The sequence below is a fragment of the Gambusia affinis genome, linkage group LG05 (assembly GCF_019740435.1).
Source record: "Gambusia affinis linkage group LG05, SWU_Gaff_1.0, whole genome shotgun sequence".
Lineage (NCBI taxonomy): Eukaryota > Metazoa > Chordata > Actinopteri > Cyprinodontiformes > Poeciliidae > Gambusia > Gambusia affinis.
This window is the reverse complement of record NC_057872.1, coordinates 10058339-10081248: the sequence shown is the minus strand read 5'-3', so window position 1 is coordinate 10081248 and position 22910 is coordinate 10058339. Positions and strand designations below refer to the sequence as shown.

At 37.0% G+C, this 22910-nt stretch overlaps 1 protein-coding gene across 9 annotated transcripts in view; it reads right to left on the bottom strand.

Annotated features, from left to right (window-relative positions):
* The window catches only part of LOC122831627 (RNA-binding motif, single-stranded-interacting protein 3-like), a 139227-nt gene that overhangs the window by 94770 nt on the left and 21547 nt on the right, over positions 1–22910 (bottom strand). The window contains exons 1-2 of one of the 9 annotated variants that reach the window (XM_044117964.1): positions 6522–6649; positions 3455–3520 (exon numbers count right to left, since the gene is read on the bottom strand). The exons of 6 other annotated variants lie outside the window; for them this stretch is intronic. The gene's annotated coding sequence lies outside the window, so the exon portion shown is untranslated. Of the gene's footprint in view, positions 1–3454; positions 3521–6521; positions 6650–22910 lie in introns of those variants that run through there. 2 more of the 9 variants (XM_044117963.1, XM_044117965.1) reach the window with 2 other exon arrangements.

Below are 22910 nucleotides of genomic sequence, written 5' to 3'. Positions count from 1 at the left end.
TGAATAAAAAAGAAAATTCAATAGCCTGACATATTTCAAAATATTGTTGCCATGCCTTGTAGCTATGTGGAATCAAAACTGGCCACACAAAGTTTAATTCTTGCCGAAGCGTTATGTCACTCTTTAACTTCCTAAAACAATCTCATATCGGCCTCCCCTGTCCAATTATGCAGCTCAATACTGACTAAATGGCTCAATAAGATGACCAACTCTGGCAGGGAGGAAGGCAAGTGTGGGGATTAATGAGTGTCTGGCACTGATGAAACATCCCATCCCTACTTTGGCCCAAGGCAAAGTATTAAGTGAAGTCTGTAGGAAGTAAACATGACAACAGTGTTGGAAAGATTTTGTCTTGCTCTATGAGTGAAGCTACGCTCTTTCGACACAGAGGTCGTCTAGTTTTAGCGTCACTCCTGCTGTGCGAAAGTGCATCAAGCAAGTTCAAAGATATGTATATATGAGGCATGGAATAGTGTGTTTTCATGTGCACTCAAAAATCTAACTGATTGTGTGTGAGTCTGTGCATGCGTGAGCCATCAGTGTTGTTGATAATGACAGGCTGTCACTGCAGAGCAACGTGAAGCCTGAGCCAACTCTGATATTAATCCATTACCTGAGTCTTCCTCAGATCACACTCCCATGGATGCACACATACATACACACGCCTGCACACCCACAGGCACGCTGAAAGCTCAGAGGGACGTTTTTTGCTACAGCAAAAGAAAAAAAATGGATTTGAAACAGAAATATTTGATTATGAAAACATTTTGATGTTTTTTTAGAGTAGTATTTTTACATTGAGTGCTCATACGCAACTAACCAGCAAAGATTTAAAACACGAGCTGCTGTGTGTTGGACTCTTCCTGAGTGTTTCATTCAAAATATGAGATCAGAAAACTTGTACAATCTGAGTTGGCATGCTTGTGGCTGCGATGATTGAAACCTCACAGCATCAAAGTCTGACTCAGTCTATACACTTTACCAGTGGGACTGTTGCCCAACTGCCTCTGATAGATAACATGGAAATCTAAGTGATGGAAAGGAATCTAAAATCTGACATAGATATAGGTATTTATCTATTTATATATATATATATATATATATATATATATGTATATATATATATGTGTTTTGCCTGTTTATCATTATATATATATATATATATATATATATATATATATATATATATATATATATATATATATATCTATTTATATATATATATATATATATATATATACATGTGTGCGTGTGTGTGTTTTGCCTGTTTTCATTATGATCTGGAGCAGAAAACATATTTTGCGCTTGTGTACACAGATATCAAGAAATGGAACAACGTGTAAAATCTTTCTCTTTTCTTTTGTCTCACTGACAAACCATAACACACACACATATATCCATATACACAGTTGATCAAAAGCCTTGCCCAGGGACCCTCTTTCAGCAAATTTGTGCAACTGTTGGGGTTGGACTGCTAGTGAGCTGTGTGTCAGAGGCTGCGATATAGGAAAGTCTTTGAAAAATTGTTTATATTTCTCTCTCGTAACAGCCCTTCTTCCTGTCTTTTTTCCTCTGATCACGCTGTGTTAATGGTGACCACACACTGTCTCTGTATGTCCACTGTCCTTTCCGTCTGCTCTTTCCCATAGTTTCTCCCTTCGTTCTTTGAAGGATCAGTCTTCAGTTGTGCGTGTGGACTGAAGGCTGCCTCTCAGCTGGTATTGTTGACACACTTAGTACAGTGGAGCAGCTCTCGCAGTGGGAAAAAGGCTCAGAGGCAGTGACACAAACTGTCACACAAAGCAAACAGTTACTGGATTTTATGCATGACTGAGCCGTGAAGGAGCAACACATCACAACACAGCTCCTCTGTGCCGTGTGTGTGTATGTTGCTGACTCCCTGGTGAGGACATGACCGACCTTCTTAGTGACATAAGAGGTGGATAGTATCAAAGAATATTTTCAAGTGAAACCAGGAACATTTTTAGGGGAAGAAGGATTAATATAGATTAATGCTAGATTTAGCACAGTCTTATCTATATCTGCACATGAATGTTTGTGATTGTTCACATCCATAATGTGAACAATCACTAGGATCAAACAAAATCATTTCGATTCATAATACTGAGTCGTCTTTACTAATTTAAGTAGAATAACCCCGTATCGTCCTGGAATGGCAAATCATAAAATGCTAAAATCAGCTGGATCAGGATCAGTAGGAAACAAGTAGCAGGTTTTGTCTCCTTTCTTGTAACTTTTACTGTTTTTCCTTCTTTTTGTGCTCAAAAATCACCCCATCATTAATCTATCAGAACCATTCCTGCATTTATAGGTGTCAACAAAGAAAGAAAAATACAGAAATGTTGCTAAATTTATCTGGAGGAAATATGTCTGACCAGATGCTAAGTAATTTTGACTACCAATGTGACTGACTCCTGACACTACAGTGGGGAGCAATTTCAATTTACCAATCCCAAAAACACTTAGAATATATCGGTTTTTAAGGAAATACAGATTTAGTGAGAAAATACTTCTATACATCTGAAGCATGCAGATGTACTCCCATTATGGACTTAGTTCATCATACTAATTTCAAATACAACTCTTTTTGAATCATTTTCACCATCCTACCCTTCTTTTCTAACCCGACACTTCACATAGAGGCAGGTTAATTCACGGTGTCCCTATAATTGCCAAAAGCAAAAGTGTGCATCCACACAGATCTGGAGACAATTGTATTTGCAACACCATGCAAAGTTGTCCTCTATTTGTCTGGCTGCCCTCTTGAATATTATTAAGTAGGTTACTTTTGGAAAGGTGTGAAAATGTCTAACAATTGTGGCTACAATCCAGTAGCTCACCATCTTTAGTGTGTGAATGACTGAATGTAGTGTAAAACGCTTTGGAGTCCTCTGGACATGATACAATTCTTTACAAGTACAGGCCATTTACCATCGCTCACAATGGGTTTTTTTATTATTATTATTGGACAAGGAACTGAACTGAATACATTTTGTAGGCAATTCTGCTAATAGAGATGTTGCTAAAGGGGATGCACAGTCCCCAAAAAGCTTGAACTTTGGGTGACACGCTGGGATAAAGGAGCAAATATAAATGGCTATTGGTGATCATAAAACTAGAGCATATTAGTGGAAATAACAGGGTTGATAAGACAAAGAGAAAGCAAGGGGATATGGAAGGGGAAGGGGGCGGGAGGCTTGTTCCGGCCTCTTCTGATGCTTCCTGAAACAGAGAGGAAAGAATGCGGGCTATTTTTGGGTCCAGCTCTGAGATTCTCTCTACCTCACTGTGTCTTTAAGCACAGTGGCGGAAAGCTTTAAGGAAGAGCTTATGAAAACAGCAGAATAAAAACAGGGTATAGATTACAAATATACACAGCTAAAATAAGCTTTGGCTATTGCTTGCCAGAAATGTTAAGGAGGCAACAACTCACGGGTTTCAGGATGCTGGAAGATCTTACAAGAACCAAAGAAGAACAGTCATCATATGCTAGAATATCCTGGGGAAATAAAGAATACACAAAGACATATCATGTCTTGGCAAGAGCATTCACAGCTCTTGAACTTTTTTGCATCTTGTCACAATACGATCACAGACTTTAGTGAATCTTATTGGGATGATTTAATGTGATAGACCAACAGTGCATAGTGCATGATTGTGAAAAAATATTCATGTTTTTGTTTTTTTTTTTCAGTTAAGAATTCGCTAAGTGGGAGTGCATTTGTATTCAGCCCCTTACAGTGATCACTTTGTAGATCTACATTTCATTACCGCTCCGGGGGTAAACATATGTGTTTCTGACATTTTTTATATTTAGTTACTGCAATTTTTTTGTCCCCTATTCTTTACAAAACAGCTCAACCTCAGTCAGACTGGATGGAAAGAAGTTGTGGGCATTGATTATCAAGTTTTTCCACAGATTCCATATTAAGTCTGGACTTTGACTGGGCTGTTCTAACACATTATGTATCCTTTAATCTTAGCTATTCCACTGTAGTTCTGTCTATACGTTTACTAAAAGTATTGTATACAGGAAAGAAAGTGAACCCTCAGCCTAATCTCATGTTTATGCAGCTTCTAACATGTTTTTGGGGATTTGTGACAACCACTGCTTAAGGTTTTCTAGGACTTTATCCCTGTCCTGTCTCGTATGTTCCTTATATTTCACGATATTAGCTATATCTAGTATCGGCGTAAAGCAGGCTGTATAAAAACGCAGAACACATTCTTCAGACTTTGATTTGAGGGATAAAAAAGAATAAAATGAAAGTATCATTTCATGTGGTACTTTGTTTTGCTCTATCATTAAATTGATTGAAAGTCGCTGTTTTAATGTAATCAAATGTGGTAAAGTGTTGTAATAAATATCTGATACAACGATTTTCAAAATTAAAAACTCAAGTACAGGTGTCTGCTAACGTCATAGCACAACATGAAAAGAATCTATAAAGAAAGTAGAAAATAGTAAAATACAAAAGACACTGTTATGATCATTTGATGAAAATAATATCTGCTGTTTCAGGTATTAGATGCAGCTTTTGTTGTTTTATACCAAAAGCAAACCATTTGATCTTTCTGCAGACATTTCTTTAAAAAATTCAGAAAAAAGACGATTTTGCTAAACTAAAACTAAATCTGCAGCTGACTCACTCACAGTTTCAAAACTGAAGGCCATACTGCTTAATAGCATCAGTTACCAAGTAATGTTTCATACCTGTTTAAAGCCAGATTCCTGTGCTCATTTTCATGATATTCATGATATCCTGTCCTCTCGTTTTCCTTCTTCTATGCCTAGTAGTTTAGTTTGAGGTTCTATATGTAAATATCTATATCTTTGCATATAGATATAGATATCTATATGTAAAGAAAAAAAAAGTGTTTTTTTTTTTTATTATTATTGCTTTGGTTACTTTTGTTACCCAATTTCATCTTTTACCACCTTCTATAAATTTCTGAACTCATTCTACTTTTCTTTTTTTTTTTTTTTTTTCAAAGAATCGGAAAAGGTTTGATGACTGGGTGCTTATGCACATCAGAATGTGCATAAGCAGGGGTGTCTGCAGCGTTTTGAAGGCCACAGTAAGCAAGAGCGCAAGTGCTGATGTTACAGACGTTTTAAGGTAAAAACAATAGCACTCAATTTATTCAGTCTGTGAGGTTTTGAATGGCCCTCTGTAGCTATCCTCATCTTATGTGAAAACACTAGTTTGTAACAATTCTTCAGGAAAATGTTATAGCTTCCTTTTCCTGATTAATTAAAAGTTTGAGATTTTGTTGGAACCATAATATTACTATGATAATCTTCCCTCTCTGGACAAACCTCGAATAGAGCAAGGAATAAATTACACAAAAATAGCTCTGGACTCACTTAACACTAAAATAATATAACATTAATGGAAACTTAAGGGTTTTCAACCCTGCAGGCACGATGCTCATTTTCAAATACAAATGAGTGGATATGAGGGCTTACGGGGGTGTCTGCAAATTTCATCAGTCGACACTTTAGATGACTTTCAGGTCAGTCCGAATGGAAAAGTTGCTCTTTAATTAAAATGCAGAAAGCAGACTATCTGAAATGTACCCTCTATGACCTATTAAATATAATCAAAGCAGTAGTGCGAGGGGTGTCTGCAGCGTTTTGAAGGTTGTCGGAATCAAATGAAAGATGAAATCTTAACCCGGATCTTAGAGTTATATCTAATTTTGTGAGTAAATTCTCTCCCCTTTTTGATGACAAGGTTTTAATTTTAAAATTTTGTCTTGCTTTCAGTTTATCTCGCCACTTTTATATTTAAGCTACTTTCACTCTTGCTCTTTTGTCCTCTTCGTCATCTTTCCAACTGACTCCGTCCCTGCTGCCCCCTCAGAAGATCAGGTCGACTACACGGTGAAACGGCGTGTTCCAGCATTCTACCTCTCTATCTCTCTTGTTAACATCGACAGCAACAGCATCAACACACACTTGGGATGTCATAAACAAGTTGCACAAACATTCCCTGAGGACACCCAGTTTGCACTTGGTGCTCGGTGACCTGGCGAGAGACAAGGAGGTGATGGAGAGTGACTGCGGTGGGTTGCTGAACTTTCGGTGAATTCCTGTGGCAGTGATGTTGAGAAGGTCATAAAGAGGTGAGGCGTAGGCTGTACGAGAGTGTACGGCGTAAGCTGTTTAACTTGAGACTGATCGGAATCGGAATTAGCCTGGTCAGTTCATCACTCCTGGGATTAAGGCTCAGTGAGGGTTTGTATGTAACTTTTATAAAGAATATGTTCCAACATATTTGTTGAAACTGCTGTCATATTGTGACAGTGAGCTTTGAGACAGAATCTGTGAAAAGATCGAGCTCCTCCGCCTCCTCCCTGAGCTACTATTGCTATCTGAAGAAATGCACCACTCCCGACCAAAAACAACCAATCAGAGCCAGGAGGAGGGGCTTAGCACTGCCAATCAAACTCATTTGCTCCCTGCTAAGTGTGCTAATGGTGGAGAAATAACTTACTGTTTCAAGAAAGTTGTTTATCTGCAGTCATCGGTGGCCATTCTAGCTAGACTGAGCATTAACAACAGGCTATGCTAGCTGTAGCATAGCACAAAGCAAATGGTGTAGGATTCTCTGTCTGATACCATACCGTGCAGTTTCAACAAATATTTAAAGAGAAATATTTTTTTATGAACATTACATATGTCAGCTTTAAAGTTCTGGAGAATTTCAGGTAACTTGAGCAAAAGTATTTCACATTCTGCACTTGTATATTCTTAAAGACAGTGATTAATCTTTTCATCTGGATAGAAAATTAACTGTTTTATCTCAACAAAATGGTTTTATAAGAAAAGAGGAGTGGGGGAGGTGCACCAGGCAACATTTGCGGGTTTGTTTTGTTTGATGACTTTATCAGAATATCTGAATGGTTTACTGAAACAGTTTCTGATGCACTGCAAAAAATGGTTTAGAGAACAATAAACAATAAATTAGCTAATAACTATTGTACATTAAGAAGGTTTTTGAGATATTGATATTCCGTTCAGGGATACTGCAATAACAATAAAATTTATGACAGTTTGTCTAGCCCTAGCATTGTTTTCTTTTTCTTTTATTGGCATCGTAAAAACGGATGCAATAGCAAAATAAAATCCTCTACCCTCTTCCAACATATCTAGCACTGCAGCATAGAGCATGAATTCACCTCATTATCACCATTTTTGAGAAAATAGTGATTTTTGTTGTTTTTTGCAAAATAACAGTTTCAATGGTTTTGAAATGGTAAAGTTTGTGTTTGCTTACCCGTAAATCTGACTGACATATTTACATCTCGGGAAAACACACAGCTGATTAACCATCCTTGTTTTGCCAATTACAGGCTTTTGTTATTGGTTTTGGCCGATAAGCTGCGTGTTTGCAGGGAACACTCAGCTACTTAACATCGCAACCACAACATTTGAAGAATGTTCCTCTTTCTGGAACATTTCTTCTAAGTGTAGAAGAAATGTGGAACATTTGGGACACTGTTCTGTCCCCAGTGGAGTTCATGTCCAACATCCAGATGGATTCTGTAGAGAGCATCAGGACATAAAGATAATTAGAAATGTTAACTAAATACAGTCCTTGCTTTAAAGACGACAAGACCTAGCAGGAAAGAAAAAAACAGTGAAAAGAAATGCAACACTGACTAACTGCATATAACACCTAAAATATAATAATTATTTACGTCAAGTAATCTAAAAACTGGAAATAAATATAAATTAGTATTTAGTCTTGGTTTAGTTGCACTAAATTTCAGGGTTCACAGACGACTCCATGACAAAGGCTCACAAGCTCACAGCTTGAACTGAACTGGATACATTAACTGGATTGAAAATTATAGAGAAATGATTAGGAGTCTTTGTTTGCTGTGAACTGGAGCTCTAAAGTAAATAAACTTTATTAAATTGAATGCAAATTAATTGAACTTAGAGTGAAGTTGAGCTAAAAACTTGAACACAATTGCAAATAGATCAAATTAACTCTGAACTGTCAATGTAAAGTAAATAAAAATAATTGAGTTAAACGTTTAATTGACTCGTTGAAATGAATTTAACTGAACTGAAATGAATTGAATTAAAGTGACAAAGTGGAAGAACAGCTTCCAATTTATTTCCCTAAGAAAACAAACCCTGTCTAATTTCAAGACACGTGCCCTTATCGATGCGACAACCTTATGACCTGGAATTAATGTAAGCTGACAGGAGTTTCATTTCAAAATTTGTCACAGACTTTTCAAAAAAAAAAAAAAAAAAAAGAAAAAAAGAACAAACCAGTTCAATAGAAGGCCTTGAATCTATTTAAAATTCAAAGCTATTGATCATATTCTTATGCCGAGTCCAACATGTTGTCGTTTAAATGCGGTCTTTGGCTTGTATGTAACAAACAGAACAACTGTGACCACAGTGGTTGCCCTACAGTACACTCTCCCTAATGAAAACCTTTCCTGCGTCAAATCCAAGGAAAACATTTCACCACTTCAGACTTTTGAGAACCCCCCCAGATGATTGTATCTCCACCTTTTTGAATCAGCTCCAAAAAACAAGAAATCGAAACTTTCTTCTTTGTGGGTTGAATGACCTCTGGTTCGCTCGTTACACAAAACGGAGGGAGAGCATTCCAAGAGCTCTTTTATTATGTATATTTATGTAAATGCTATGTGAGTTTATTCAGCGAGGTCTCTCTCACTCCTCCTCTCATTGGCCCTGATTAGTGTTCAACCCAGAGGTATGTGCCTGGACAGCAGCAGAGGTACTGGGCTTCGCAGTCGTGATTGGTCTAATGAAAACCTACAGAGGAGGGAAGAGCACAGATGATTCATTGTTCTGCAGGAATCTTTTGTAAATTTTAAATAAGGCTTTATTAAAATATTCTTTGTAACAGCAAATAAGCTGAAGATGTCTTATTATAAAATGCGCATCCCGGTTCGGCCCCAGCGGCTCTCCTACCCCACATAATAACAATCTCATCTTCTCCTCTCATGTCCCTCACCTATTCAGTGTTCTAGTTAGTCATTTCTCCTCCTCCTTCATTTCCTGGTCTTTCGTCTTTTTACTTTCTCCACCTTTCCTTCCCTCGCCTGCCAAAACCCTCTGCCCTCCTCTCTCTTCCTCGTCCACCGCGTGTTTCACTCTGTCTAAACCCCCGCGCCCTCCACCTCCCTTTCCGCTCAAACACATACAGGAGATTAAAATATGAGGAAACAATCAAGCTCTGGCTCATTAGCATGTGAACAGGGGGAGGGAAGGCGACGGGCTACTGCAGACATGACAACGGAGCCCTGGAAATCCACCGCAGAGCTTTTTTTTTTTTTTATTTCATTCTTCCTTTTTAATCCCAGGAATGACTTTTTACCGTATTTTGTTGAATGAGAAGGAACAATCCTCCAGCAGTCCTTTCAGGCAGCCAAATTACCATGAGAATAAGAGGGCGCAAGGAAGAGAGAGAATGCTTATATAGCGGCTGGTGAAAGAATGGAGACTATAGACAGAATAATTTTTTTTTTTTCCAAGGCAACAATGAGAAGCTAAAAAGATAGGATTTAGTGTGTGTATCTGTCCTGTGAATGCGCTGGCTCGGGTGTGTAATGAGAAACCGAACAACAGCAAGTGACATGTTTGCGTTTGTCTGTGGTTATATCTGGGGGTTGAGGAATGTTCTAATCAGCGAATCAATTAGAATGATTGCACTGCACAAGCTGAGCAACATTACACGCATTATTTGAGGAAATCCTTTGCGAAAATCCTAGCAGGGAGTGCTGGTGAAAAAGATGTCACATTACAAAATATACAGGAGAGTCCTCAGCTATTTAACAACAACAACAAAAAAAAAATCAAACAAACAAAAACAAAAACTGCCCACATGGACACAAATGATCAGCCTCCTCACATCAGGCCTACCACAAACAACAAAAGCATGTCTCTTACATGTGTGAACTTTCATACATGAACCGCAGGAAATGTTCAGCGGAACTCAGTGGGGTTAAAACTGAGCGCTCTACATAAAATATTTGTCGGATTCCCTCACTTTCAAGGGTTAAACGTGTTGGTGGCAGATAATATGACTCAGTTAGTTTTTATTCAGATAGTGGGTGCTGCTCCAGTCAACCACCGATTTGCAGTTATTTATCACCACCGAGAAGATAGTGGCTCAGGTCACATGACGTGTTTTCCGAGAAACTGCACAAAACAGAGAGGTGGTTTTCAGAATGGGAATATAGAAAATACCAACAAAAAAAAAACATCCATTGCCTCTTTAAGACTACCCTGAGCTGAACAAAACTAGAGGACATGAATAATTTATGCGAAGTGAAGTAAAAGTAACTAAATGCAATGATACAATTGTTATGGTTTCAAGCAGGCATGAAAAAAGTATGTTTCAATGTCCTAATTTTTCAAAATGTATGTAAAAAAAAAAGCTTAAATGTTCCTAATTTTGGAGATCATTTTTAAAATAGGAGTAAAAATATGCATCTTTCTCCTACACCATCTTGTCCTTGGAGGGTTATATAGTGGAGTTGTGTGATAGTGCATATTTTGCTTTCAATCCGTTACCAACTTAATACAAGGCCGTATCGCTGATTCCAATACTGATACCGATACTTTTTATTTAAGTCTGATATGTTCTCAAATTTCTGACCTGTAGGTGTTTGTGCTGCACAAGCAAAGCACAAACTTGGAATTATTGGACAAATATATAGGCGTCTCCAAAAACTTTAAGAAAACATGATTTGTGAATAATTTTTCTTAAATAAACAAAGTGCAAAAATGATCTTTTAGGGGGAAATCAGAAACATTTTTTTAAGATAGAGTTGAGAAACTAAGAAATATTCAAGAGGGAATCTGAAACTAAAGTATCAACCTTACCATCTTAGTGTCAATCCAATACTGATTATATAGATACTAGTATTGATTTTACCAATATTTTGGATCGAGCTACCGACCTATATTGCATGGAGGCCGATGACTATCTCCAGCATTTATTGGCTCACATTGCCTGAAATTCAAGGTATACAGCAGTACTAATATATTTTTTAATCATTTTCCACTTGCAAAAAAGTGACATAACATAATGTAAGATGCTCTTCTCTCCAAATCCCTTTGTTTTGCTAAGATGAAAAAGATTAGGCTGAAATTGGTGAAATGGATTCTGTTAGTTAAAAACTACAATCTGTGAAATGTATAAAATAAATTTTGACAAGTGGTGATTTAAGGTTTGTAACTTTTGAGCTACAAGCTGCATTACGGCCTTTAGTGCTCTCGTGGGCTCTTAATATTTATGCAAATCACATACATTTCAAGATAGGGATTTCAATAATTACAAATACACATTCATCTCTCATCAGTAGGAGGAAGTGTGTGTAGGCACTCACTAATGGGAACCAACTGAGCTGTTCTGTACACAAACCCAAGGTTGCTGTATCCTTCTCCACATGCAGTTAATGGGACCCATCTAAAAAGCTCATAAACAAGAAGTCTTGTTAAAGATCACCTTACACATGCAGTCGAACAGAATGTGAAAAGTCGAGGTGTGATGCGCTGCACAGATTACCCTTCACACACGGTTCTTCTAGGCACTGCAGGGGTTTTACGGTAATTTCAAAGAGTGTGTTTCAGGGTTGCACCACAGAATCTATACTGCCGTCACTAATTTCAGTTCAATATGTCTCTCTCCTTCAGACTGACCAGGTCTGATTTAAACACTGTTATCTTTGCCTTCCTTGCTCTAAGGGTCGCTGTCTACTCGTTATTTCTCTGCCACCTTCCTTGACTCCTTTCCCTTTTCTCTCTCTCTCTCAGCTGTAATTAAATTCCTTCATCAAACCTGAGAGGGGCAAAATATTCAGAGAATGAAAGAAGAAAAGGGAGGGGTAGAAGGTGTGAGGGTAAGTGGAAAGGAGGGAGGGAGGAAGAGATCAGAGTGCAGGAACATATTGAGTGGAATCCAAGACTGTTCACTGAGATCAGATGATGACCTGAGGATATCTGAAGGGAAAATCTGTAAAGAGTATCTGAACAACGGTAGAACCCAGATATATGTGTATATATATATATATATATATATATATATATATATATATATATATATATATATATATATATATATATATATATATATATATATATATATATATATACATAAAGTTTAAATCTCAGGTGGAAGATTAAACAGAAATAGTGAGGAAAAAAAACAAGAATAAATCCATTTCACAGCTGGCCAGAATAGCATGATAAATCTCACACACAGGACCTGAATACCCAGATTCAGTGTTTTATATATGCACTAAAAGTATGTTAACTCAGCCAACTGCATCTGTATAATGGAAAATCCCTATGCTCATCACAAGCTGTACACATGACATTGACTACCTAATCAACAGATTTTACATTTCAAAACAATTTCCAATTTCTCCCATTTTTTCCCCCCCGTTTTTTGTGCCCTTAAAAGCGGCCACCATTACTAATTCAGGAACTGAGCGATTCATCACATCCGACACTGCCATGCTTTGCCCATTTCAGAACTTAAAGCCGAGCAGCAAGAGCAGCTCTCAACATGCTCACTGATCATAACCCAGGCACTGTGCGTGCTCGGATTGATTTAAAGGGTCTGATCAAATTACCCGGAAAAGGTTAAAAGTATCCATTACTGGCTAACATGCTTTTGCTGTATTGAACACAGGGAGATAAAGGACAAAGCAGCAGCATACAGCAACAATCAAGACCAACTGTTTCCTGGAGGCATCGATAATACCAAAGATTTGAGGAGGAAACCACGTTCGGAAAACAGGAAAAGCTTCAAAAAGGCAACAAAGGTTTACCATTCTAAAGCAGACATCGTTTTTCAATTCCTTCAGCTCATCCATTAATTTTTAAGTTGAAAAAGTAGAGGGCTGTAGAAAACATGCACTCATGAACTGAAATAGAATATAATAGTAAGAAAGACCAGAGTCTTTCAAATATGCGTAATAGGCATGTTACTATAATTGAATTAAGGTACACGAAAGTAAAAAAAACAACAACATTGCTTCCAAGCTACCAGAATTTTCCACCATAATGTTCCAATGACTTGTTGTCATTTTAATAACATGACAGTAAGAAATACTGGAATAGGAGTTATATATGAATAGAGTCAAAGTTGCACAATGCTTTTCCATTTTCCGGTACCGGCACACTCAAAAGAAAGCACCTACACTGATCTCTTGCTGCCAGGCAAGACAAATTCAGATCTTCACATTCTTTACATTAGGCAGTCAATAAGTGGAAAATAAAGGAGCACCAACCAGTAATATTTTTAAAGAGAAATTTTTAGATTTTTGAAGCAAGGGTGTGTTCAGGAATCGATATGTAGGACTTTCGTTATGCAGATGTTGCATCACAGTGAATTTATAGAAATGTAAATAATCTCCCATTTGAAATTATTTCCACATTTTAAAACAACTTAAACTGGAAATCTTCATTTACGCAGCATATAAAATTATAGAAGTGGATATTAACTGTGTACACTTTTGCAGCAGAGTGTTTCTTACTATTTCTTTTTTCTATTCTAATATTATGTTGGCGATGGCAACAGGCTTTATCAATTAGTCAGATCAGATGCAAAGTGTAAAAGTCTACTCCAGTCTTGGTGGTCTGAAAACAGACTGACAAGATGCAATAGATCAAGTGGATTGACGCACCCAAAAGACGTAAACAATGTAACTTTAGCATAGCATTGCAGAAGTTTTTCTTTCAATGTCAGACTTGGAGCTCAAAACCTGACACTAATTGTCAAAATACTAGGTAATGCATCCAGACGGCTCCTTAGCTATTAAAGGAAAGTATGACTTTCGCAATACCATTCTTTAATACAAAGCCTGTTTTATGATCAAGAGAGAGAAAGCTTGTTAAATTTCCGATCAGATACAAACTTCTTGGTTGAATGAAAATAACTTTACATCTAAAATCTGCCAGAGGGTAAGAATAATTTTGTGCTTATCTGTATTTTTACATTTTTACTCAAGGTTATCATACCATGAGAATCTCATACTGTCCATTGCCTGAAGCATAGCAATATAAAATGGTAAACAGTAAGCACAACAGGCCTGCTGAGGAAACAGTACAGGCAAGGAAAGAAAAGATAAAACGGCTACAAGTTTGACAAAGGTGTGTGAAGGTTGGAGAAACGAAAGAGCGTACAAGTGGATAGCAGAGCGGGGAATAAAGGCCACCGGAGAGGTCACTTCTGCTGTTAATAATTTATCCTTTAAAAACCAGTGTGAAGCTTTAATTGGCGCTGTGGCTAATCCTGAAACACACACATACACACACCTCTGGGAGCCTCTTAGCAGCTGTGCTCCAGCTAAATTGGCTGCAGTGTAGCAGCGACAGCAGCAAGTTCCCTCCAGGTATACTACAGTCAGCCAAAACAGCAATATCGGCCCTGCCAAGCACCGTCTCATGAATCTGGGCGTGACACTTCTCACTGTCTAATGCTCGCCTGTCACACTCTGAAACGCAATCTAAGGGCAAATCAAAACGACAAGATGTTAGTCCCCAGGTGTGGTTGTTAGTGAGATAAATATTTGGCCCACTTCACTTGTAATCTGCCCTTAGCCGGGGCTGAAGATGGCCCCGCGCAGCCCCGGAAGCCGGCTAGGAAATCATCTAATGATTTACGGCTTTGCTTAGTACAGACAGAAATGACAGCCTGTAAATCGAATTAGCCTTTTCAAGACCCCAGGCTTCGCTGCCGTTTGAATTTTGAGGAAATAATAAGAATGGGAAGTCATTATAGTCATGTAATAACCAGAGAACCACGATTTGTTCTTATTTTATTTTTCTGGGAGGGCAAATTTATGCGACCTACAGTGAGCCATCAGAAACAATTTAAACACAAACTTTATAGTTAAAAATACGCATAGGTGTTTTTAAGATTTTTACCAAGAAAATAAATTAGGTTTATTGTCCTATGGCTTGCATAAAAACTATGCATCACACAGGATCAGAAACACATTCCACTGTTATAATTAAATAAATATTGCTTATATTTTGGTCTCTTTGTTTGAGCTTTTTAATCACATACAAAGAGTTAAGTGTTTTCACCTAAAATGTGGACATTATTTAAGTTTTTCTGAAGTGTTCAATCAACAGATGAACGAAACTGGAAGCTGCAAACTTCTGTTACTCATAACAGAACAACCTAAAGCAATAAAAAACAGATTGGTAATGATAAATTAGATTAATCCATAATTAACACAAGAGGAAACTATGAACATGTGAACAGTAATATGATAATATTTGAAGTCATCGTACCTCTGGGTGAGAGAAACAATTTATCTTGTACTGATGTTGGAGGAAATTCCTGACACTAGAGTTAGAGTAAGAAATTAGCATGGCAATAAATTTAAGTTGTATTTACTTTTATATATATATATATATATATATATATATATATATATATATATATATATATATATATATATATATATATATATTGGCCATCAACCTCGGCTTAGCATACAGTTAATAAGTGAGGAGGCACATCTGTGACTGGCACAGAGTTGGTGTGGATGTGTAGGCAGCAAAAGCGTGAAATACAAGACAGTGTGGCCTCCTGTAAATCTCACAGCTGCTGGCAGAATCTATAGGACGGTCAGCAGGCCACCGGTCTGTGTGTGCTACAGGATCAATAGGAAACCTTCAATCTGTTGTGACTTGCTGCTTCTGAAGAGAAACAGCAAAACTTTCACCTCAAACTGAAAGATTGAAAGAAAAGGTGTCATCAAAGAACAGTGACAAAACCTGCCTGGATCATACACAAAATAAATAGCTGCATCCACCACAGCAAAAAACAACAACAACAACCACTTTTTGATCAACTGCAGCCTAAACATTCTCCTTTGTTTTTGAGGCCATGTTTTTAGAAAAATAAATAAATAAATAAATTCAATATGTTCTTGAGTGACATCAAAACTAAGAAATGCGTGTCTTTGTTTTCACATAGGGAGTAAAAATGTCAAAAATTGCTGTAAGAAATATGTAAGTAAGAAAAAGTTTCTTGATATAGCATTTTCTTTAACGTATGTTTATAGAGACAAAGAAATGCTTCACAAAAACACTCAACAAAACAGAGCAACATGCAAAATAGAACACAAAACAATCACAAATGTGTGACATAAAACGCTCTAGAAGCTCTAAGAGCTTCTTAGAATGGAAATTTATTTTATTGCTTTTTTAAAGGTATTCACATAGTCCAAACTCCATAGGAAGCTTGGCTGTGCATTCCACAGTCTGGGTGCAACAGCTTGGAAAGATCGGTCTCCTCCAGTGGGTGTAGACGACTAAATAGCTCTACAACCTCAGACTACAGGAGGAGACATATATTTGGATCAAATCTGAAATATACAAACAAACCTCTCTATGGACAGCTCTGAAGGTTACGATTAAAATTTTATAATAAAGATCTGAATAGCAGCCAATCTGTCAACTTTAAAACAGAGGGATAGAGGGTGGAGGGTGGACGGTTGTCTCTGTTAGAGCGAGTTAGAAGTCTTTCTGCAGAGTTTGGAACCACCTGGAAATGAGCCAGAAACTTTTTAATAAACTAAGTGAACAGACTATTACAACAGTTCAATTGTGCAGAGACAAAAAAATAAAAAATAAAAAAGCATGAATTATCAGCTGAAGTTCAGTTGTTGACACCTTTCATCTAAGTTTGGAGACATTCTTCAAATGAAAAAAAGGACGGTTTTATGGGTTTAAATGATGTTCCACTAATAAAAGCTTGATCAAAAATAACACCTATATTTTGGAGGCTATGCTTCCATTAGAGTGCTAAATCACCCTGTTACTTTTTAATGTCAGGCAAGTCACTGTCTGCTGCAATAGTAGGAATTTCAGTTTCTGTGTGCATACTCTTGCCACTTGATTGTTTGAATGCAACATTTTTCAAACAGATCAACACATGTTCTGCGGGTCCAGTTGCTTTTCTGACTTCAACTTACATGTTAAAGTCAGACATTTAAACCAACCTTTATATTAAATTTTCCCCTGGGATAAAACTGTTGCAATACGTAATAAAAGAAGAAGAAAAAAGAAAAATAGGTTTAAGACTGAATAAGTTAAACTACTTCCTTCAAAAGGTATGATTGTTTGCATAATTTCCTTGAGAATGAAATTTTCTAAATCAATCACTTTTCTCTTGAATAATCTTACGGCAGAGATGCTCGGTTATTTTTTGCAAAACACAAAATGCTTCTAATACACATCTACTGAGGAAAGCCTATCCATCCCCACAATGTGTGTCACTCTGTACCTATGATGATTTCATCTGTGTCACCAACTCCCAAAAAAAAAGAGTTAATCTCAGACAGCAGTCGATGCCACATTAAGTCTGTGAATCATGTGTTGCTAACAGCATGTTTCTGAATCCGAGAGCATGCATGACAGCAGCCGTTTACCAGAGACTCCTGTTGTGTCACCTATGTTGCCTGTTTTATGGGGGAATTGAAAACTCTGCCTTGAGAATTAGATTTCCAGAGTGAGATAAAAACTGGAGTTGCAGACTTGCGGCAGTCCCGAGTCACGCAGACGGTGAGGTTATCGCACAGACCCTGGCAACATGAAAATTCCTCACATCTCCCAAATTCTATTGTACCGTGAAATGTCACGGGACATTAGCTACGAGAGGAGTCATGCTTGCTTGCTTGAAAGCAAAAACAAAAAGAAGAGAAGAGCGGAAGGAGCCCATTGAATGGACACACAATAAAATATTTGAAGAAAAGAAGAACATAGAAAATTTGCACCTATACATGAACACGTGGCGACGCGTCCAGGTGAGTGCTGAGTTATAATTCAATTCCCTTCTTTTCCTTCCTCCTTTTGTGTTTGAGCGTCTCAGATTACCTTTACATCTCTATTTGATTACGCCTATGAATTATGTCCACACACACATGCACACACACGCCGACACAGAGCCTGACAAAAGCTTATCTGTGGCAGAGGAGTTGAGCTGTGCTGGCAGACTGCGACCAACAGCTTGTGGTTGTACTCTGGAAGAAAACAAAAAGTCTGTCTCTGCTGCTTTGTCTCTGTTTCGCCACTCCATACTTTTGTCAGCTCCACTTCCCTTCTGTCTGTGTTTCCCTCTCAATCTGCAGTTCATTTAGACTTCATGTCTCTGGGTGAATGGTGCAAAGTCCATATTTTTGTGCTTGGGTAAAATATGATTGCAGTTCAACTTTCCGCCTGCCATGCTGACTTTAAAAAGAACGGAGTCTTCCATAGCAGTTCTTTTGGGGATATCTATCTTTCAGGAACAGGGATGTCGTATACCTCAGTGCTGCAGAGGTAGGAAAGTGGAGTTGAGTGTGTGTGAAACTTTTTCAAAAAAGAGGGTGCTCCTTTAAAAATAATTACAAAAACTGCTCTTTTTTTTTTTTTTTCCTGACCGTTTTTCTCTTATCACTCATCAGGTTCTGTTTGAGAATCTTACAGAACAATTGATCCCATTGGATCTTTTCACTCCCTTACAAAAAAATCACATGAAAATCACATGTGACTTTCACATTAGATCACATTTTACATGTGAATGATGTGAATCACATGTGAAAGCACATGAATACGTGATTTTGGAACGTTTCGTGGTAAAATCACATGTGAATCACACATTTCCACGTGGTCACATGAAAATCACATGTGAAAACATGTGATTTTTTGGTGGATTATGTGATCACATGGGATCACGTGATTTTCATGCGATTTTTTTGTAAGGGCTTCAAAACAGAGCCACAAGATATTTCATTTAAAGAGTTCAGTTTGTACTGACTAGGAGGACATTTCATGCCTGCTTTGACAACTAATTTTTTAAAATAGCTGTTTCTTTATGACATACTCAAAGTTTATTGTAGGAAGATATGGTTATACTACTCTGATAAATTATATCTACCAGCAGAAGGGTTGTCCAGGGTTATTCTCTTTTGATAAGCGTTCATAATCAGTAATATTTCCTAGTCAATTCTACCCTGTGCACAATAAAAAGATTTAAAACACTGTATTATCGGGTTATGTCTGTGTCATTTTCAATTCCACCCCAAAAAGATCAGTGGATTCTTGACACCTTGTATGAAAACTGGTTTCACACAAACCAAGCTGAGTGTCCCCCTCATCAATGGGTTCTTTTTTTTTTTTTTTTTAGAGAGAGAGAGTCAGGAAGCTCTCAGGAGACATCTGCTGAGAGGATAATTCTAGGGTTGGTATTGGTAAGAGTGCTACAGTCAGTATTTTCTATCACAGTGGTGCACTGAACGTGCCTCCTGTTGGACCCGGAGCTTCCAGTGCAGCTAATGCCACAGTTGGCAGCTGCTCTGTGTGTTGGTACTTCTACCAGATTGACTACTAGATCCTCAAACTGAAGATGTAATACTTTTTTCTTTTCTAAAACAGGGCTGTTTACAGGTATAAGGTAGATTTTGAGGAATTTAGCTTTAAGACAGGGTTAGAAAATGTCTCCCAGTAGTGTTCCTGTGTGTTGGAAAACAGCTGACGGTGCAATGGGTAGTGCTTATGGGCCTGTCAAAAAAAATAAAAAAATAGATGGCTCTCCCATGTATTGTCCATGCTGAATGCACAGCTTGTTAGAATAGATTAAAATAAAAAGTGTAGCAGTAGCCAGCCATATTCAGCAAGGGCCAATCAATTTCTACAAAGGAGAGTGTCTTCCCGTCTTAATGCAACATTTCTTGGATTCATCGGAAGTAAGAAATGAGTTCAACGTGGGATGGACAAATAAGGTTAGAAACATCCTCCTCTACATCCTACTAGGTCACTAGTTGGACAACTTCTGCCTTTCCGACTGGTTCCATGTGACAACAAAAATCAAAAGTGATGACTCTAATAATGTTCTAAAATGCTGACTTTTGGCATTTTTGAAGCAGCTACATCTAGATGAAGAAAAACAGACAAGTAGGAACATCAAAGAAAATATTTCTTTCTAAAAAGCAATAAGAACACTAAAAAACCCTGTTGTTGTTTTTTTCAAATTCTAAAATACTTTTTGGTTGTTATTCTGACAATTCAGTCTTTATTAGGAAACACCAGGAACAATGGCTCTATAGCGCATAAAACAGTCCAACACACACAAGAAATTTGATAGTTAAATATTGGCAAAGACATATTATTCAATGCCAAAGTCTAACTAATAACAACTAATAAAGCTTTGTCTACATATGAAGACTACGGTATTTATGAAATATAAAAAAAAAATAAAAAAGTCAATTAATCTTGATAACGTTAGTAAAGCTGTCATAATAAATGTCTTGAATGAATTTAGAAGTAGTAGCAGTACTTTCTCCTTTTCTGTTTAAACAAAAGCTGTTAGATAAAATAAATATTAAATTAAATTTGTTAAATATTTGTGGTTGAAGTACTAGTATTGACATTCACAGTCCCAATGTCTCAGTCAAACTATGGTGGCTTTACGCAAGGTAATACTGTGAGAATCACCTCTCTGCTCTCCCTTAAAAATGATTTTAATATACACAATATCTGAACGAATATTTTGAGTAACTACAACATTGGTATAAGGAACAACTTGATATTTTGGGATTCATTTAAAAACGTAAACCAATGAGAAATCACTTGAAAACCATTTTCATACTATTGACGCAGCCTGAAGGAAGCAGATGGGGTTCAGTGACAGATCAGACAAGATAAAGAAGGGCAAACAGGGTAAAATGTTGGTAAAAAAATAAATAAACAGAGTAAGTGAAAGAGCCACATCATAAAAATAGATTAACAAGAAAGCATTCAAAAAACAGAAGCTATAAATTTCTTGTCAGGTATTGCAGCAATAAGGGATTAAAATAGAGCCGGATATCAGTGCTACTGTGGTCGGAATTCTGCATTTGCTGTTCCATATGTTTTCTGTAAACCAGGATGAAGTCATATTTAAAATATGTCTTTGACAGGCATCCAATAAAAAATAATAGAATAGCAATAAGACTAATAGTTAAATAAATTCAAAACACTGTGATGTTTTTCCTTTTATAATTAGAGCCACTTTCAAGTTATCTCATTTTATAAAATCTTGTGACAATCGACTTTGAAACTCAACCGGAATCACAGGTCAGCCCCTAAAACTGCACAAATTACAGCAGGAAACTCTCAGAAACACCCGCAGACACAATTATGCAAAGTCCTCAAGAAGGTGATGCTTTGATAAAAGTGTCTTAATGCTTGATAGAACATTTGCATGCCTGTAAAAGCGTGCTGCATAAAAATACATAAAGTACATGCTAATGAACTTCTGAATAACATCCACAAGGACAGACACATGCACATACATACTAAGTAGGCCTGTAAATACACACATCCACTAGGCACTACTTTCAGCACCAGACAACTAAGCATATGCAGACATAAACAAGAGCATGATAAAAAAAAAAAAAAAAAAAGATGGTCTATGCTGTCTTAATTATTCATGAGGGAGGCAAAATCAATGAAAGTAGCGAATTGCTCCTGAACTGAACCACATGTGGCGGAAAAAACAAGTCCATCCGCTCTGATTTTTCTGTAAAACAATTAGCAGTTTACTGTATGTTTTGCTTGCCAGTAAACTCAAATTTATTCATATGGTTCCAATTTACACCAAAGATCATTCCAAAGCAAGACGAAGGCTTCCACTTCATTCTGGGAAACAGAAATATAAAATCAAATCAACCATATCAATACAGCCCTTAACACACAGTGGCTCAGATTCGATAACAATGTCCATGTGGGGCGTAAAAATATTACAATGAAGACATGTTAAATTAGCCATTTATAGGCAATTGCTAAAAGTGTTTTTAATTTAAGAATAATGAAATGTTACAAACAATATCCAGAGGCTCAGGTTTGAGAATTAAGCTTTATTCACACTTTTGTAACAAAAAAACAGAGAGATTAGCTCTTCAAGACTTGAGTTTAAGATATTCCTGGAAGTTTTTAAAAAACTATATCCATTTAATACTTTTTTACCTACTATGTTTATTGGATGTTCTGAAAAGGCTAGAGTTTAAGATGTTCAAGGTTAATTTGCTAAATTAGGCCTTAGGGTAAAAATTTTAATTTAACATAAATTGAGAGACTAGAAACATCATTGCCCACCAGGATTGGATTATTTTCCAATCCAATAAATTTGGATTGGAAAATATGACTTGTGAACATGTCTGCTCAGAAGTAATGGTTCTCTATTCATCACAATGTTTTTTTTTTTTTTTTTTTAGCTTTACTATTTATATTTAAAACACCCAGGTCTTATAAGGACTGAACCTGACATTCTTTAAACATCTGCTGCAGAACAATAGATACCTGAAATATGAGAGGACAAGATGTTGGATTGCTTGTCATTTTTGAAAACAGTACTATCTGAGCTGTTTCAAGCTGTTTTTAGCTTGAGTTAAAATCAAACAGACCTAGGCCTTTTAAGACTGTTTTTAGTGTTATTTTTACCATTGGCTGTCAGACTCCAACTCAGAGGGAGAATAATGTAGAACGACAGATCTGAAACTGATTCAGGCAAAATCTGTTGTTGTGAGGGACTACTTTGACTCAAAGTACTGGACTTTTCGAGTGTTTAGAGTGAAATATCTGGTACTACACCAACATGTATGCAGTAAATTATAGGAACATTAAAAAAAAAATAACGATGAAAACAGATGCACCATCTGCAATTTATAGATCCAGCACAGACATTAGGTGCAAGCTGTGTGATCGTAAAACCTCAGAGTTTCTCTCTTATAACAGCACATCCCGGGGTTAACTGCACTGTGTGCAGGACAGAATATTACTGTGATGTCAGAGCAATGATTAGTCTTCTCGGTGGTATTATAGTTGCTCTGGTGGCTCTGCTAAT